At 46.0% G+C, this 14,386-nt stretch overlaps 1 long non-coding RNA gene across 1 annotated transcript; it reads right to left on the bottom strand.

The window, feature by feature from the left end:
* Positions 1-267: 267 nt before the first annotated feature.
* On the bottom strand, positions 268-8,987 carry LOC139081469 (uncharacterized). The gene is made up of 3 exons (XR_011536590.1): positions 1,335-8,987; positions 994-1,179; positions 268-691 (listed from the first exon to the last, which is right to left on the bottom strand). It is a non-coding gene; the product is annotated as an uncharacterized lncRNA (long non-coding RNA).
* Positions 8,988-14,386: the final 5,399 nt, after the last annotated feature.

The following is a 14,386-nucleotide window of genomic DNA, read 5'->3' as shown; positions in this document are numbered from 1 at the left end:
TGTGCACCAAGCTGGAAGTGGCGTGGGGCGGGTGGGAGGGAGGGTGAGGGGACCTTCACTTGGGCTTGAAGATGCAAACAGCTTTGGGACAGACCAATCCGGGAGAAATGGGTGATCTGAGTCTGGGGGAACAACCAGAGCGGAGTTATGAATGATGCATTGTTCTGGTCAGAGAGGAAACTGAGCCAGCCAGAGCAAAGGGCCTGTGAAGGCTGAAAATGAGGGGACCAGATGACAGGGAGCTTTGAACACCAGGGGGAAGAATTAAGAATTATTTCTGCTTTCATTATCCATTAATTCACTTTTTAAGACGTATTGAGTGCTTCCTATATGCAATTTCTTTGCTTGGAACTGTGGCTATTGGGAGCCAACTGTGAATACTGGGAGAGTTTTAATGAAGGGAGTGAAAAGATAAAAGAAGTAATACCAGTAAGCACATGGAATAATACTGGGTCCTTTGAAATATAATAAAAAAATTCACACTTGGTTGCTGTCTTTAAGAGAATATGCTTAACTGAGAATATAGGTGTCATCCCTTTGCTTCTGACACGGGTGTATACACAGCGGCTGTGTGTTAAGTTTACTGAATGGCAAATCGGAAAGACCCCTGAACTTGGATTCAGGAGACCTTGGTCTCAGTCCTGGCTTTGTTTCCGCATCACTTCACTTCTCTAAGTCTTTGTCTTCTCCTCTGCAAAAAAAAAAAAAAAAAATTAGAAACAAAAGACCAGCAATTTCTCTTTTGCTTTAAATCCTGAAGCTTCCTTCTCTTGGCCAGAATAAGATTCACTATTTATTCAGAGACATTTATTAAGTACTTCATCCTAAGTACAGTGCCAGTGGCTAGAATACAAAGAGGAAGAAGATCGGCTCCCAACCTCAAGGGATCCCATTATGGGGTCTCAAGTACATTAAAAATACGGTAAAGGCGAGGGGTGGAAGAAGCCAGGACATGGGCGCTCCCGTCAGCCAAGCCTCCCTAAGCTGAGTCACCTGTCTTTGACTCCTTCTGCTGTAAAGGGTGGATGGCTGGGCCTCTGTAGTCACTTCACAGAATGCTGTGTCCACTGAGAGAAAAGACCTTCAGACGTGTCAACGCCCAAGTGTGTCACACGTCACACGGTGAGGGCAGTGAGCTTGTGGGCACGCTTGGTGGAGCCTCTTGCTCTCTGAAAGGGCCTGTAAAGAGGAGTGACTTTAGGCTGACTTTCCTAAGCCCCAGTCTGACAAATGGAGCGTCTGCAGCCCAGAGGGAAGGCATGATATTCTGCTCAGGCTGCCGTAACAAAATGCCACAGCCTGGGGGCTTCAACAACAGAAATTTACTCTCTCACCGTCTGGAGGTTGGAAGTCCAAGTTCAGAGAGTCAGCAGGGTTGGCTTCTCCTGAGGCCCCTGTCCTGGGCTTGCACACGGCCGTCTTCTCACTCTGTCCTCTCGTGGTCTTCTCTCTGCATGCAGCTGGTGTCTCTCTGGTGGGTCCAAATTTCTTCTTCTTGTAAGGACACCAGTTGGATTAGGACGCACTCTAACGGCCTCAGTTTAAATTAATCACCTCTTTAAAGGCCCCGTCTCTAAAATATACAGTCATGTTCTGGGGTCCTGGGTAAGGGCTTCAACACAAGAATTTGGGGGACACAGTTCAACCTATAACAGATAAGAGAAGGCAAGTCTGGGCCTCTCAGCTTAACACAGTGGGCACAAGGACGCCAGGCAGGGGCCAGGGTCAGCTCTCCTCTGAGGGGAAAGCACTGCCCGTGTGCCAAGGCCAACAAAGAAACAAAAAAAGGAAGCCAGCAGCTTCCAGGGCAGGCACTGTTGCTCGGAATGTGCGAACATGGCCCTTTTCCAAAATTAGAGAGCTCTGCGCTACTGCGTTGCTCTAAATAGCGCCTGTTGACGCCGCCCGTCAGCTTTTTTCAGACCTCATCTTTGGCATCTTTAACCCTTTGGGGAGCATCAGCAAGGCCCTGAGGAGAGAGGAGTTGAGTCCTGCCCTCCGGGGCCAGCCAGAGCCCTCTTGCCGATGGCTGACTGCTTGTGCGGACATTCTCTCCTTGCCTCCTCTAATCTCATTTTCAATGCTGGCCAGAACTCCCAAGAAGAGGAAAGCGGGGGTCTGGCACACCGAACAAGAAATTATTTCAAAGAAAGCCTGTTGCCATGGAAACTGGTTGTCAAATGCTTTTCTGCGAGGGAGGTGTCAAGAGTGGGGCCACTGCTTTTCCTAAGCACTGCCTGCTTTTCTCTTTAATTTGCAACAAGAACAATGAGTGACTAGAGAGGGGGGTGGGGAGGAAAGCACTCGTCTGTCAGAAATTCACCCTGAGAGTGAGCCAGGGAGCAAGGTGCGGCCTGTCCTAATGGAGGCTTCAAACGGCAGTGCTTAGGGATGGGCAGGGACGCGCAGGAGACGGGATGAGGAAGCAGGAGGAGCCACCTTAGATGGATCAGAAAGTGTTCCCAGAGCTTTTACTCTGTGCTCAGCCTCATGGATGCTGAGGAAGTCAGACACAGTATGTAGCTTTAGAGATCTCACAGTCTCACTGGGGAAGAGAACCAAGACACACAGAATGAGAGAAATGACACAAACCAGTGTGTGATAGTGACACGTGCTGCTACTGTAAAGATGCCTCATCTACATGTACAATGCTGCCTAGCATGGATGCAGACTCTGAAAACTGTGTGGCTACACGTGACCCACATCCTGGAAGGACGGTTTCCTTTTGCTCGGGACAGAGGCTAGCGTGGCAGGTATGGAGATGCGATGCTGAGATTGCCTTTCATGGAAGCACTGGCCCCGCCACTAGGTACATGGTTAACTGACAGACTATAGTTGTTAACTCCTTTGGGTCGACCTCAGCTTTGGAGTCAAAGTCACCCTCTTCCTGGGGTGACCAAGACAGTGACCAAGCATGACGTGGCACGAGTGCCTGGCCACTCCCACCCGTCACTCGTCTAGCAGGTGTTTGCTCCAGAGCTCCGATCGGGCTAGCAGAGACTCAGAGCTACACTGTGTTCTGACTGCCCCCCATCCCTACCTATCCTGCTTCCTGTATTTTCCTTTCACAAGTCTTACCCCCCAAGGTATTAAGAGTACACTAAAGTTTTTGCAGCCTTAGCTCATCTCAGTGTCTGCTTCCCTGAGGACACTAGCAGAGCTAAAGTTTTACCAGTCGCGAGGTGCCTAATGGAATCAACAGCTAGTCTCAGAATATTGGTGGGAAAGGCGACTTCAGAAGCTTTAATGCAGATGTGCTTTTCCTTTTAGGCTCTGGGACTCATCAGAATCTGGGGGAAAAAAGCTATTATTCTGTGCTGGCCACGGATTGAAGCAGCAGGGACGTCTAGACACAGTTTCCAGGGGCAGCGGAGGCAATGTCAAGTGTCCAGTGTGGAGATGGCACCTGGGGGACCTGAGCCCTGCAGCAGCGTGAGGCTGCATCCTTCTGCACGTGGCATGCCCTGTTCCTGGACACACAGCCACTGGGCCTGGTTTTCCATCCTTCCTAGAGAGTCCATGGCCTACCCAAAAGACCTCGCTTAATTTCTTTTCTTCTTAAATTATTCAGAGATGGTTTCTGTTGCTTATCACTAAGAATCTTTTATAATTTGGGAACGAGGGGACACTGGGTTACGGGAAATGACGTTCTCTCTCTCATGAGGTGGTAGGAACCTTTGAATCTGAAAAGGCACTGGAGACGAAGCAAGCCTCAAAGAGAACTGCTCCAGTGCGACATCAGTAATCATATACAAGGCCGATGTTACTTATAAGGAAGTCTAATAATTCAAACATTCAAAAAGCCAGGCCCTGCTGGGCTTCTCTGAGAAAGAATGTATTCGAATGACCAGAGATGTGCATCCGGTTCTCTTCTGCCCCCGTCATCCCTGGCTCACTGAGCCAGAACCCCACATACCCTTCCTTCTGCCTGCTTGCTTCAGTTAGAGCCCCCAGTGAACAAAAAAGAGTAAGGGTGGGGGTTATGGGTAGAATTGTGTCCCCAAAAATTCATATGTTGAAGTCCTAACCCCTAGTACCTCAGGAAGTGACCTTATTTGGAAAGAGGGTCATGGCGGATGTAGTAGTCAGTGAAGATGACGTCATACTGGAGTAGGTGGCTCCCTAATCCAATATGACTGGTATCCTTAAATGAAGGGGACATTTGGACTCAGACATGCAACCAGGGGAGCACGCCATGTGAAGATGAAGGCAGAGATCCACGTGATGCATCCATAAACCAAGGAACACCAAAGATGGCCAGCAAACCACTGGGAGCCAAGGGAGAGGCATGGAACAGGTTCTTCCTCACAGGCCTCAGGAGGAACCCACCCTGCCGGCCCTTTGATGTCTGATGTCCAGCCTCCAGAACTGTGAGACAATAAATATCTGTTGTTGAAACCACTCAGTTTGTGGCATCTTATCATGGCAGCCCTAGCAAACTAATACTGGGGCGGCAGGGGAGGGAGGGAACGCGTGCTCCCATTGAGGTAAATTAGGATGCTTGGTTTGGGGCAGGGGTTGCTCAGGGCCTGGCAATGACCTATGTGGAATGTCAGTTAGGCTAAGGGACAAGATGGAACCAGAAACTCTAGGTTGCCAGTTAATTAGTATCCTGATGACATTCCCTCCAGCTTCCCTTCTACGTTTAGTGTGTAGTCACATGGCTGTATTTGGAAGAGGGTAGAATTTGTAAGAGGGAATTGGGAACTTCTTAAATCTTTGGGAACACCTGTCTCTGAGGCTTGAGCCAGGATAATGCTTCACTCCTCTGGTAGATTCGATGTTTGCCCACTTGACAATAAAGACAGCGCCAAATAGTGTTTGAAGCTATCCCCAAACACCAAAGCAGCTGCCACGATTAGGGCGTGGGTACAGGTAGTTTTAGCAGGAATATGGGAGGTATGGAAGAGGCCCCAGGACAAAATGATGATGTCACCAAAACCAGTGGGGCCGGCCATCCTAAGACCCACCCCACCCAGCTGAGATCACGACAGCCCAAATCCCAGGGTGGAGCCCACTGCCACCCCACTCCCCAGTTGCTCCCGGTTGGCCCCATCCAGTCTGCTGCTTCACTCAGCCTTCCCACCGCCAGCTTCACTGAAGCTCTGGGGTCCTCGGTGGGCATGTGAGTTTGTCCCTCCCTCCTGGCCCAGGGCTCCCAGACTGGCTTTCTTTTTCCTTGCACTTGGCTTGCTGGCCTCAAGACGCTCATAAAGCCCCTTCACAGAGTTCAGGCCGCGCCCCCTCCCCGGCCTCTGGCCTGAATGGTCACACATGAACACCATCTCTTTAAATGGTTTCCCCACACTGGACACGGTTCTGTCCTACCTCAGCATCCTCCTCCTCTCCTGTTGAGTCCGCTGGGTCCTCAGGCCCACACTCTCAGCTTGCTGTCTCGGGCCAATAGCACAGAACGGTACCAAAGAAACGAACAGGTCAGCAAATCTGTCCTGGCTCCCACGTGCTCCCAGGGGCCCCAGACTGGCCCTGTTGGCCGTCCCATGACAACTTCATCTACTTGTATTCGCCAGAAACTGAGATGTTTTAACAAGGGCAGCAAAAGAGCAATCATCTAATTCTGGAACTTCAGGCACTACGACAGCTGGTGAGGAGAGATATTTACGGGCAGGAGATGTAGCTCAAATCACACCTCCCAGGAGGCTGCCCGTGCCGCCTCGTCAGACAGCCAGCCCCCGTGCAAACACCACGCCCTTTCGAAGACCAGAAGTGAGGCTTGGTATGGCTTTTGTTTTCTCTTTATATTAATGGCTTTGTAAATGTTGACTTGAATGCCTTATAATAGACAGAGACTCAGTACCAAGGGAGTGGAGCAGTGAGATTATTCAGGGAACTGAAGGATAAATTATCAGTACAATTCAATTTGCGAGGAAGGAGAACTCTGACTTGCTTTTGCTGGGTGGACCTGTCTTCTCAACAAACATTATCCCACGTAGTTTATTTCCTCAAGTTCCCTCACAGGAACCTCATGCATTGCCTATCCTCTTACAACGACACAGAACAGAGGGCGTGGGGGTGGGGGGATCTAAGACACAGAAAGCATGGGGCCGGCCAGAGGCTGGGGGACACCACTCTGCTTTGGGGTCCAGCAGAAGAGAAGTGCAATTTAGCAAGTAATGCTGGGTCCAAGATAACAGGTGGCAGGCTAGGCAAAGAGTTGACAATAAGTGTGTGTGTGGGGCGGGGGGAGTCTAAGAAGTAGAAAGGAAGGGACTAATACTTATTAGCTCTTTCCATGTGCCAGACACGGTGCCAGGAACTTTGCAGACACTATTCATTTAACTCACAACAATCTCTATGAGACAGTCTCATTTTACAGGTGAGGAAACCAAGATTCAGAGATCACCCAACGAACAGGGATAGAATTTGACCCCAGATCCTTGCCTCAGAGCCCATAGTCTTTTGCTAAAGCTTCTGCTAAAGCATCTGAGAAGTCAGCTGAAAGCAGGTCCTGGGGACCAGGGGCTCAGCGGCAGTTTCCAATTCTTAGGAGGAGGTCTAGAAAGAGAAAGGCTCTTCTCCTCTACCTATGGGACCAGGGTGCTCAGGAGTCACCTAAAGCAGGAAGCGAAGAGCTGACCATTAACAAAAATGCCTCCCTGGTTGAGTTACAACACGTGGGACTGGAGCTGCTTGAATGCCGCCTGCCTCAGGTCCATATCCACCTGTAATTCAACACGTTCCCACTATTGGTCTTCCTTCCTAGGCTGTGAGTTCCTTAAGTGTTCTTTGCGTCCTCAGCTGGTGGTGCAGCACCTGGCACTGGGCAGGCGTAACATGGTGGCACTCCATGAATGATGGTGGAACGAATGAGTGAATGAGTCTTTAGCTGAGAAGCAGCGCTGCAGACAGCTGAGTCAGGCAGTGACTGGGCAGACAAGGCATCAAAGAGGAGCCAGAGTGCCCAGACCCCTGCAGGAACCTCAGTGGCCCTGGTTAGAATTCTCTCCTAGGATTCTTTGCAGGAACCTCAGTGGCCCTGGTTAGAATTCTCTCCTAGGATTCTTTGTAATTCTAAGTGCGTTTGATGGGTATGAATTTTAAAAACCTACGCACACTTGGCTTGTTAAATAAACACAAGGTTTATTTTTTTTCTATATATTTCAAGGCTGAAGTGGCTTAATGTCTCATTTTACTTGCTTTTTGTATCTGTGGTGGGAGGGGCTGTAAACCATGTTAGAGAAAGTAGCGGGAAGGTTCTGAGCTTCTCAGAAGCATCCAATCCATTGTTTACCCAAGGCCACAAAAAGCCTGGAATCCTAGCATTCTCCTTCTGAGATGTTCCCATGGAAACCATGCTTGTGCTGTGCATACAGAAGGGCAACTTCTAGCATGCTCAGCCCTGGCTCCTGAGAGAATGTAGTGCTTGAGGTAGGAACCTGCAGACAAGTCACCCGGAGGGAAAAGCAAAAAGATCCTGCTGTACAACCAGAACATACAATTTTCCTCCTCCCTCCTCTCATCCCTACCCGCTGAGGCACCCTGGTGGGAAATGTGCCAGTCCTTCAATGGCGTCGAGCACAGACCCCCCCCGGCCTGAGTGATGTAGGCACCTGCCTAAGAAGGCTAGAATGTTAATTGCACCCTGTCATGTCAGAGGAAGAAATGAGACAGGGCTGAGAGACAGAGAAGGAATTTTGCATAGGGCAATGTATGATGCATTCTGTAGCGTACACCCGTGATGATCAGGCGTAACCAGGACAAGAGAGAAATGCTGCCGCTTCCCTGGACAGGGAAAGGATGGCCCCCCCAGCCACCACCCCCACTTCTGCTCAGCTGGTCAGTCTTTTAGGCAGGAGCCACTGGAGTTGCCATCTTTGTTTCTAATGTCACCTCCATATCTGCTTCCATGCCACCTCCTAGTTGTGTGACCTTAGGACATTGCATGACCTCTTTGAGCCTCTGTTTCCTTGTCTATCAAATGAAGATAATAAGATCTGCTGCATAAGGTTCTTGCAATTCAAGAAGTGGTGATATACACGCAGTTCCGGGCACAGTACCAGGCCTGCACAGCCATCCAGCCAACGGTCACGTCCTCTTCCCTTTCCATTTGCATCCCGATGTCCACTCTGTCAAGAGAACTGGCATTTCTTCCTTTGAAATGTCACCCTATGTACCCTCCTCCCCACTCCGTCTTTGTATCTGTTTATATGGAACATGCAGAAGTGCAAATAAGAATCTAATGGAAGGACGCGGGGATATCTCATGGAATATCAGGATGGGAAACACAGCCAGGCCTCGACCGGGCCTGAAACCAGGAACTAGGCCCAAATGGCCTCTTGACTTCTTGAACTTTAGCCTGTCTGTCTCTGCTCATCAGCTTGCCCTGCCTCTCTGTGCACATGCAAATAATGATCACCCCAGCCCTTACTCCCTATGGCCTTCTGACCTGTTGGTTCAATAGGAACTAGAAGATTCTCCACGTCAGCACCCAATTCCAGGAATATCATCACATTCACCCACATTCAGTCAGGTGTTCCCCTCCAGTCCATTCAACTGTGACCAGAAATGGTGCCCAGGGCCACTCTCCCCTTCGGCAGAGGGAGTTCTCGAGAGAAGGGAGCATGGAACGAGCAGGCGCCCAAAGCATTCTTCAGTCCCTTAAAGCCCCCTCAGCGGATTTGTTCCCGAAACCTTTGGGCAGATAACTCAGCAGGAGGTTGTGGTCCTGGGAGAGATCATCCATGTGCGAAAGGAGGCAGACAGAGCCAATCAGGAACTTACTTCCTGCTGGTTGTATGGTTTGTTGTTAGTTACCATCAAATCAATTCCGACTCCTAGCGACCCTGTGTACAGCAGAGCGGAACCCTGCCTGGTCTTTCTACGCCATCCTCTCATCTTCCAGCGCTATATCAGACAATGCTTCACTGCTGTTCATAGAGTTTTCATGGCAATTTTTTCAGAAGTGGGCAGCCAGCTCCTTCTTCCTAGTCTGTCTAGTCTGGAAGCTCTGCTGAAACCCCTCCACCATGGGTGACCCTGCTGGTATTTGAAATACCACTGGCACAGCTTTCAGCATCACAGGAGCACACAGCCAAGGTGATGTGGTTCCTTGACCAGAAAAAGAACTCAGGCTGATGGTGGTGAGAGCGCCAAATCTTAACCACTAGACCACCAGGGACAGCTAGTCGTATAGTTGGGTGCAGAAATTCAAATCTTACAAACGCATCCAAACTTTGGCATCTGGAATACTGAGAGCTTCCCTCAAGCTCTAAGGAGATGGTGATGACATAAAGGACGAGCTGGATTTCAGACGTGGCTGTATGCAGGAGAAAGAAACATTCTTTCATAGTACTGGGTCCTTTCTCAGAAAGTCAAAAGCCATTCTCCACAGCTGAGTGTAGTAAGATTCATGTGTTTCAGACTCGGTCATGTTGGGGCATGATTCTTTATCTGCATTATCATGCCAGTCTTAGAAGAAGGCAGCCAGGATCATCAGTGCTTATCAAGAAATCCTGGAGAGGGGCCGGCCCAGTAGTAGTGGTTAAGTTCATGTGCTTTTCTTCAGCAGCCTGGGGTTCTCAGGTTCAGATCCCTTGCGTGGACCTAGCACTGCTTGTCAGGCCACACTGTGGCGGCATCCCACATAAAATAGAGGAAGATTGGCACGGATGTTAGCTCAGGGCCAATCTTCCTCACACAGAAAAAATTAAATTTAAAATTAAATTAAATTAAATTAAAAAAATTAAATTAAATTAAAAAATAAGAAATCCTGGAGGGAAGTGATTCAGTTAGTCCCTCAGTCAATCAACAAACGTTTATTGAGTGCCTATTATAAGTGTGACAGTATATTAAGCACTGGGGATAAAATGGTGAGCAAAAGCAGACAAAATCCCCAATTTCATGGAGTTCAAGTCTAATGGTGGAACGGGCACTAAGCAAATCATACAAGGGGTGAGAAATGACAACTGTGACAGGTGTTCCACAGGAGAGAGAGCCTGTGCTGTGAGAGGGAGTTTGTCCCCCCCAGAGTCAGCTTCCTTGCCAGCTGACGCTTGAGCGGAGCTATGCATACTGGATAGGCGTTCCTAGGAATCGAGGCAGGGAAAAAGGATTCTAAGTGGAGGAAACTGCATGTGCAAAAGGCCTGAGGTATGAGGGGCATGGAGAGTAAGAGGGACTAAACGGGGCAATGTGAGTGGAGCAGGGAGTGAGGGTTGTGGTGCAGGGATCCTGTTCGGGGTTTTAGCTATTCTGGAAGCAGGAGGGAAACATGAAGAGATTGCATGTTGAAGAGGTCACTCTAGCCATGTCCCATTTGCAGCAGTTCAGGTGAGAAAAAAATGTAGCCTGAATGAGGTTCTTATTGTTTTGGGTAGTAGCAGTGGTGGCAGTGAGGAGAAGGGAATGGATTCAAGAAATATTTTGGAGCTACTGTTGACAGGATTGAATAAGAAGATGAGAGCGGGGAGAGGTGAGGACTGACCCTGAGGGCTCTTCTTGCCTAAGTGGATGGTGACATGCACGGAGACAGGGACTGTTGGAAGAGGCCAAGGACTGGGTGTGAAGCATTATGAATTCCTCCACTTCTATAAGTCTTTCCTCCTCTAACCTAGTTTAGATTGCCTCAACGAGAGATTAGCACTTTCACAGAGATTAGAATAAAGTGGTTAACAAATCTTATTTGACTTTGAGGGACCAGAAGACCCCAGCTGTCACCTGGGTTACACATTTTATGGAAATAGAGTGACAGATGGCAAATAAGCATATGAGCAGATGGGCAACATCATAGGTCATTAGGCAACTGCAGATTAAAACCACAACAACATACCACTACACACCAATTAGAATGGCTAACATCTAACGGTCTAATAACACCAAACGTTGACAGAGCAACAGGGACTCTCGCTCACTGCTGGTGGGAACGCCAAACAGTCCAGCCACTTTGGAAGACGATTTGGTAGTTTCTTACAAAACTAAACATTCTCTTACCATCCATCCAGCAATCGTGCTTTTTGGTATTTCTACCCCAATGAGTTGAAAACTTATGTCCACACAAAAACCTGCACACAAAGCAGCTTTCTTCATGATTGCCAAAACTTGGAAGCAACCCTGATGTCCTTCAGTAGGTGAATGGATAAATAAACCATGGCACATCCAGACAATGGATTGTTACTCAGTGCCAAAAAGAAATGAGCTATCAAACAACAAAAAAACACGGGGGAAACTTAAATGCTTGTTACTAAGTGAAAGAAGCCAATCTGAGAAGGCAACATACTGTATGATTCCAAGTATGTGACATGCCGGAAGAGGCAAAACTATGGAGACAGGAAACAGCTCAGTGGTTGCCGGGGGTTGTGGGGAGGAACGATGAGTAGGTGAAGCGCAGGGAATTTTTAGGGCAGTGAAATTAATCTGTATATGCTGTAGTGGTGGATGCATATAATTGTATGTTTGTCAAAGCCCGTGAATTCTTTGTACAACACAAAGAGTGAAACTTGGTATAAACCAAGGACTTTAGTTAATAACAGGGTATCAATATTGGTTCATTAATTGTAAGAAATGTGCCACATTAATGCAAGATGTGTGTAATGTGGGACACTGTAGGGGAGGTTTCTGTACTATCTGCTCAATTTATCTGTAAATATAAAACTTGTAAAACATAAACTCGATTAGCTAAAAAAAAAAAAAAGGAGCAAATAGACAATGTTTCTCTCTGTGATGAAACTATGAGTGCTATCTTTTTCTTTTATTTTTGGCTATAATCCCAAAATTTCAACATAAGGTTTTATTGTTATGTACCTTAAAAATTGTTGATTACAGGATTGATACATAAATACTTCTTTATCAAAAATATTTGAAACACTACAAAGTTATTTAGAGGAAAAAGTCAATCCCACTCCGTTGTAGAGTGGTAACCACAAACAACTTGGTGAGAATTCTTCTGGAGATTCTCTGAGCCTCTTCTCTGGATATAAGTGTGCCAATAGATGGTCGTATCAGTAAGAAAAGTGTTTGTCTAGAAACTTTACTGGAAGTGATTTAAACAAATGGGGGTTCTATCTGACCTACAGTCCAAGAATTCTGGACAGAAGTCGGTGCTAGAGCCAGCTCAGGAGCTCAGCGACACTGAGTGTCACCACTGTCTGGATGGTTCTCTGGAGCTTTCACTTTCGTTTGTGACCTTGTAACTGCAACATGACTGCACCCCACCTGCAGCCCACGTGCTGCAGCCCTGTGTCCAATCCAGGAAGAAGAGGAGAGGACTGCCGGGTCTGGCCTTTTTATGAGAAAAGCAAAGATTTCCCAGAAACCTACCCACAGACTTCCGTATCCGTTTCATTTGCCCAATGTGTCACACGGCCACCTCTGGATGCAGTGGAAGCCAGAAGGGCAGGTATGTCACTCCTCCAACCACCAGGGGAGATGCATCGAGCAGGCAGTTTGACGACTCCTTTGTGTCTACCGACAGCTCTATCTGACAAAACAGCTATTTTTTTCATTGGCATATGTTTTCAAATAACACGATGTCTTAAACATTCTTTGTCAGTACATTTATATCATTCTTTTTAATTCTGCATGATATTCCATAGCATAAATAGATGATAGTTTTTGTGTCAAGTTGATTAACACTTAGATTCTCTTAAATTTCCCTGATTTCAAAGGCAATTGTTTGTCAAAGGACGGGTGCTTTAGGAATTCTGATAGATTCTGCTGAATTACCTAAAAAACGGGCCAATTTCCATCCTCACCAACAGTGTATATGAGTGCCTATTTCCCACATTCCTACCAACAGCGGAAATTCTAGATTTTATCCAAATAAAGAGCAAAAATATCACATTATTTTATTCTTATTTATTGGATTACTGGGTGTTTCCACTGATTCTCTAGGATGTTTATAGCAGATAATTGTAGTAACTGCAAGTAGTAGTCTCGTCTCTTCAATGTTTGTACCTTTTCTTTGGATTAGCCTTTCTTTTTCTTCTCTTTTCTTTTTTTTTTTGGTGAGGAAGCTTGGTCCTGAACTAACATCTGTGCCAATCTTCCCCTATTTTGTATATAGGATGCCACCATGGCATGGCTTGATGAGCGATGTGTAGGTCTTCGTCCAGGATCTGAACCAGTGAACCCGGGGCCACTAAAGCGGAGGGCGTGAACTTAACCACCACACCACTGGGCCAGCCCCTGGATTAGCCTTTCTTAAAAAATGCCTTTTTCAGTTGAATGCTTAGTTCACTTCTGCTCTATGTTTATTATTTTCTAATATGTGCGCTTGGGGCTCTCCATTTACTCTGGCTTTGTTTTCATCCATGGGTTTGATATATATCGATCTTGGTGACTGTATTTCTAAACAACGTATTGTTTTCAGTTTTTTTAATTGGAAGAAGGGAGATTTTGCTTATTATATATCTTATCCATTTGTTACTTTATGTACTTCAAAATTACACACAATAACAAAAATTCAAGCAAATACTCCAAACTCGGGGCTATCTGTGAACACACCCAGAGCCACCTCCAACTCTCGCCCAGAGGTAATCACTGCCAGCAGCTGGATTCTTTCTTAAATTACCATAAGAATGGTTTCCTTTTTTACATTTTCTTTTGCAATCACTTTTGTTGTGGTGGCCATCTTACATTTTTGGAATTGAGATTTTCTTTGTGACCTGGTAGCTAAGGTTTATTCATGTACCTTAAGAGTGTAAAAATAACGCAGCCTTTCTTTGTTGGGTATGAAATTTTACATATACTTATTTGTAAATGTGTTCATTTATTCAAACCCTCTGTATCCTCAAGTAATTTTTGTTTACTTTATTTGTCAATATCTGAAAGAGGTGAGTTTTTTAAATCTCCTGCTATGATTATAGATTCACTCATTTCTCTTTATACTTCTATCAGTTTATGCTTAATATGTTTTGAAGTTGTGTTATTAGGTGCATAAAGATTTATAACTACTATAACTCCTTGGTGAATTCTAACTATTATAAATTTTAAAAACTCTTCTCATAATAATTTTCACTTTGAATCCTATTTTTGTGTGATATAGTTTTTTAATTAATATTTGCTTAAAATTTCTTTTTTCATATTATGTTTTCAGCTCCCCTAAGACATTTGTTTAGGATGGTGTCTATAAACTGTATATTCCTGGATGTGAGGTGGTTTTTTTAACCCAGTCTAAGACAGTTTTAATAGAATATTTAAACCCATTTTCATTTATTGTGATTATTGATGCACTTATTACTGATTATCTTTTGTTTTATACTTACCATGTTTTCTTGTTCTTTCTTTTATTTCTTTTCTGATTGTTATTGGATTGCTTTTTCTTCTAATTATTTGGAAATTCTACATTATGATTCTATTTTTCTGTTGATATCCTTTAACTTGAAACTCATTTTTTTCTATCAAAATCTAATATAATCAGTGCTAATCA

This window comes from Equus przewalskii, chromosome 2, assembly GCF_037783145.1.
Source record: "Equus przewalskii isolate Varuska chromosome 2, EquPr2, whole genome shotgun sequence".
NCBI lineage: Eukaryota > Metazoa > Chordata > Mammalia > Perissodactyla > Equidae > Equus > Equus przewalskii.
The sequence above is the reverse complement of the archived record's forward strand: the minus strand, read 5'-3'. Positions and strand labels throughout refer to the sequence as shown.